Source organism: Equus asinus, chromosome 15 (assembly GCF_041296235.1).
Source record: "Equus asinus isolate D_3611 breed Donkey chromosome 15, EquAss-T2T_v2, whole genome shotgun sequence".
Taxonomy (NCBI): Eukaryota; Metazoa; Chordata; class Mammalia; order Perissodactyla; family Equidae; genus Equus; species Equus asinus.
In genome coordinates, this window is record NC_091804.1 from 49,201,143 (window position 1) to 49,206,513 (window position 5,371).

A 5,371-nucleotide genomic window follows, 5' to 3' on the forward strand; every position below is an offset into this window, starting at 1 on the left:
TGGTCTAATTTTCTGTTTTCTCTCCCATTTTTCATTTTTTCTACTTTATGGGAAATTTATCTTGATTGAATTTTCATTTTTGCTATTTTTAAAAAAATAAAAAAGAGCTCTCTCTTATCCTCTGCCTGTTTCCTTTTTATATTTTATTTATTTATTTTTTTGAGGATGATTAGCCCTGAGCTAACATCTGCTGCCAATCCTCCTCTTTTGGCTGAAGAAGACTGGCCCTGAGCTAACATCCATACCCATCCTCCTCTACTTTATATGTGGGATGGCTGCCACAGCATGGCTTGCCAAGCAGTGCCATGTCCGCAACTGGGATCTGAACCAGCGAACCCCGGGCCACAGGAGCAGAATGTGCAAACTTAACCGCTGCACCACTGGGCCGGCCCCTGCCTGTTCCTTTTTTGTAGCCTCCTGTTCTTAGGTCATGGATGCAATATTTTCTCTCATTTCTCTGGTGGTGTTCTCTTTTTTATATTCTCTTCCTCTCCACACTGTTTCTGTTTCCTCCAGACTCTTATATTTTGGTAGGTGTAAATCCATCTTTTGTGTTAGATGCTCTTATTTCGAGGGTCTGGTGATCCTCGTGGTCCCCGGGTCTTCACAAGAGGCACACAAGTGCCGACATGAAGCAGTGTGGCTGCGTGGGTGAGGCTGGGCCTGTCAGGTGAAGGAGCAGGGTCCAGGCACTTGGCCAGAGGTCTTGAGAGGCCAGTCCAATTCTTCAGAATCCTCTGGTCTCCCGCCTGGGGGACACACCTGGCTGCCAGCATTCTGGGAATGAGCAGGGTCAGGGGCCAAGGTCACCTCTAGGGATGAGCCTGTGAACTCATCTCCCTGTTCCTCTCTTGGGTGCCTCACTCTTGCACTTGGCTGTACTTGGACCCCCAACCCCAGAGCTTTCTGGCACTGACCTCTAAGAGCAGCCCTGGACCTCCAGTCTTCTGCCAGCCCATGTGGGACAAGCAGTCTCCTGGCCTGGGTCTGGGGTCAAAGTGTTCCTTTGAAAGACTCTTAACTGCCCTTCCTGTTCTCAGCCAACCCCATGCCCGCAGTCAGAGCTGCCTGGCCTTCTGGACTTGGAGCCTCTCTGGCTTCCCCTGGTTATCTGTTGGTGCCACCCAGCCACCTGTGTTCTAGCTGAGGGAGACAGGATGCCACCATGTCCCTTTGTGATCCTCCTGGGGGGTCCCGCTGCGCTAGGTCAAGCTGGAAGCCACCCCTTCCGTCCGGACTTGTCTGAAAGGCACTTTTGTGGGGAGACCCTACCATCGCCGTTTCTAATCTGCTGTTCCCATCATGCACACCTACCACAGCATGGCTTGCCCAGGGGTGCCATGTCCACACCCAGAATCCAAACCAGAGAACCCAGGGCCGCCAAGAAGCGGAACGAGTGCACTTAACCGCTGCACCACTGGGCCGGCCCCTGCCCAGGGCATTTAAAACCACGTCTTCTCGAGAAGCCAGGGAATTTTCCTGAGAAAATTTCACTGAATTTTCCTATGTATTTATCTGTAAAAAAAAATATTTACTTTAATTTTTAAAAAATGGTCTGGGGTTGGGCCTGGCCCTGTGGCTGAGTGGTTAAAGTTCTGTGCACTCTAGTTCAGTGGCCCAAGTTCGTGGGTTCGGATCCCAGGCACAGACACTGCACTCACCAGCCATGCTGGGGCCGTGTCCCACATATCAAAAAATAGAGGAGGATTGGCACAGATGTTCGCTCAGGGCTAATTTTCCTCAACCAGAAAAAGAGGAGGGTTGGCAATGGATGTTAGCTCAGGGCTAATCTTCCTCAGGAAAAAAATTTTAAAAGGTCTGGGGCAACAGCCCCCCCCCCCCCCGCAACCCCCCAGGAAACATGCTCTCCAAATCCCATGGCCCTTCCCACTAGTGAGTTTGTGACCCTTGGACCCAAGGCCCTGCCAGGAGGGGCTGCTTTGCCATTTCATAGGGTGGCCAGTGGCTGGGATGGCCTGTCTGAGAAAATGACATCAGAACAGAGAGGGAAGGGTGGAGCCATTAGGGGCCTGGAGCAAGAGCATCCAGGCAGTGGGAACAGCAAATGAGAAGATTCAGAGGCCTAGCTGAACCTGGGGGACCAGCGGAAGGGGAGAGCTGGGCAGACAGAGGGTGTAGGCCCTGAGTCTCTGCTCTCGGTGCTTCGGAAGGAGGAAGTGGTAGGGAGACACGCAGAGGGAGAGACCAGGCCGGAGGCTCCTCCAGGCACGCCAGCAGAGGATTCTGGAATATGTTGAAATTCAGGGCAACAGGATTTTCTGGCCTCGGGTGTGAAAGAAAGAGAGAGCGGTGGATAGCTCCTGCCTGAGCAACTGGATGATGGGATGTTGGAGAGAGATGGAGGATGGGAGGATGGGACAACGGGAGGGTGTGTTGGAGACACATCAGGATTCTGTCTGGGCCACGCCCACTTGGGGGGAAGGCTGAGGGCAGGTGGACAGGGAGCCTGAGGCCAGGGAGCTGTGCAGGTCAGCAGCCCACAGGAGAGGCCAGGGTCCAGTGAGATCAGCCAGTGAGTGTGGACATGGCCAGGCCAGGGCAGAGCGCTGAGGCCCCAGAAGGAAGTGACAGGAGACTAGAAGGAGCGCCAGCAAGAAGAGGAAGGCAGGGAAGGTCAGGGAGGCCCGTGGAAGAGAGCCCTCCAGGGAGCGGGGAGGAGGCAGGGGGAGGGGGAGGAGTAAGGGCTTGGCCTCAGCCAGGCACACAGTCAGTAACCAAGGAGTGATGTATTCACACACTCAGACTCTACTTTTTGCAGCCTAAGGAAGCCAAACCACTTTGGAACAAAACCAAACACAGTAAACACAGTAAAGTCATTCAATGCATATGAGGGGGGAAAATATCACTTTCTTCATCCAGTGAATTCTCTTGGAGTTTTCCAGAAACACAGGTCACTGTGGACTCCAGTCAGAGAGGGCTTCCTGGAAGAGGTGGGAGTGTGGGCACAGGGATCAACCTGGAAGTGTGGGCAGAATCGGTCAGGAAGAGAGGAGGGGCTGACTTTCCAGGCAGGACCATGGGCTGAGCAAAGGCCCTAAAAGGTAGAGGTTGGGGAGTGGACAGTCCAGTTGCGGGGGATCTGCACCTGCAGGTGGCCTGCGGGAGCCGAGCTAAGTGGCCTGCTGCCTCCTCTCAGGCCCAGGAGGCAAAGTCCCTGCACATTCAGGAGGAACGGGGGAGCGTGTAGGCTGAGGGCAAGCAGACGAGGAGACCCCCTCTCCTAAGATTGCCTGCTGCTCTCTGTTGAGGACTCCCCAGGGCCAGGTCATCTGTACCCACAGGACAGCACCAGGCCTGGTTACGTGGACACATAACAAATCACCCCAAGTGGGAGTGGTTTATTTGGCTCTCAGATTCTGCATCAGGAGTTCCCACGGCAGAGGGAGCACAGCTTGTCTCTGGTCCACCACGTCAAGGCCTCAATCAGAAGATACAGAAGCTGGGGCCGGAGTCACTGGACGAGTGCTGCTGGCTAGGGGGCCTCAGAGCTTCCCCACACGGTCTCTCTGTGGCTGGGCTTCCTCACAGCACGGGGCCTGGGTTCCAAGGGTGAGTGTCCCCAGAGTGGAGGCCAGCAGAAGCCCTATCACACCTGGTACCTCCCCAGGAAAGCCTTCTCATGGTCTCTGATGGAGCAGGACCCACCCTGCTTTTTACCCTCTCCCTGCTGGCTGCATCTTCCCTTCAAGTGACCTGTCCCCCAGTAATAAGCTCCTGGATGTTGGCATGTGTAATGTTCAGCTCTGCTGCCAGCTATGTGTGCTCCATGTCAGAGCTCCTCAGGTTTTTCTCACTAGAGTGTCTCCAGCACCCAACACAGTGTCTGGCATGTGGCAGGCACACAATAAATATATGAGTGAATAAATATACGAATGAATAATATGAATGAATGGACAAGTGGGTGGTTGGGCGGATTAATGGATGAATGAATGAATGGATAGATGGATAGAAGGATGGATGAATGGGTGGGTTGATGGATGAAGAGATGGATAGGTGAATGGATGGATAAATGAATAAATGGACAGATGGCTAGAAGGATGGATATGGATGAACAGATAGACACAGGCAGATGGATGGGTGAATTGAATGGATAGGTGAGTGGGTGGATGGATGGACAGACAGAACAGATGGATGGGTGAATGGAAGGATAGATAAATGAATTAATGGACAGATGGGTAGATGGATGAGTGGATAAATGGACGCATGGAAGGAAAGAAGGTTGGATAGGTGGATGGGTAGATGAACGAACAGACGGGTTGGATGAATGGGTGGAAGGATGGGCGGGTGGATGAACACAAGTTCAACCCTACCTTCCTAGCACCAGGTCGTTTTCCACTCCTTCCCTCTCTCCACTGGATGCTCCAGAAGGGCAACCCAGCCTGGTTTCCCTCCCACATCTCTCCCAGCCCACGGCACAACACCTGGCACGGAGCAGATGCTCAGCAACGTCTGTTGAACCAAACATTGAATATGAGCAAGACCCACAGGCCCTCTGCCTTCCTTACAGTCAGTTGTGGGGACGGGGAGGAGGCAGACAAAGGAACGCCCTCAGAGAAAGGCGGCGATAAGCCCTAGGAAGAGGGCAGACAGAGACCTATGAGGACTGGCCTGGTGAGGGAGGGGCACAGGGGGGCCCTCTGAGGTGGGGACATTTGAGCCGAGTCCTGAAGGGTGAGAAGAGAGGTGAGGGTCAGACAACAAATGCAGACAGGGAGGTGGTGGGAGACAGCCAGGAGGCTGGTATGGCTGGACCAGCGTCAAGGAGATGGGAGGCAGGGCTTAAGAGAGGTGGGAGGGATATACAGAGGGGAGATATTAGGGAGGTGGGAGTGTCAGAATATGCAGGGACTCCGGGGTCTGGATTTGAGTCTAAGAGGAGGGGAGCCCCAGTTTGGGGCAGGGGAGTGAGGACGTGATCTGACCCCCTACTGCTGGCCTGAGGGGACCCAGACAGTGAGAAGGAGAGCCTGGAGGGCTGGTGCAGGGGGCAGGGATGAGTACAGGGCGTGGGCATAGAGGATGGGAGAAGTGAGGGCTGTGGGACCCCTTTTGTGGAAAACTGCCAGCCCCAGTGGGCCAGGAGGGAACGGCGCCAGCCAGGACAGCCCAGAGAGGGCTCAGGCTCAGCAGCGGGGAGAACAGCCCTAAGGGGAGAGGATTCCTGCCCACCAGCAGAAGGCTCCCTCCCCGCCTGCCTGGGCACCCCTAGTAGTGCAGCCACCCCCTGTGTCCCCTCCTAGTCCCCTCCTGGAGCCAGGCTTTGGGGTGGGGGTGCAGCTTGGGACAGTCCCTCGACTGGCTCTGGGCTGCCCCAGGCAGGACATGAAACGGCCAGTGAAGCCTCAGTTTC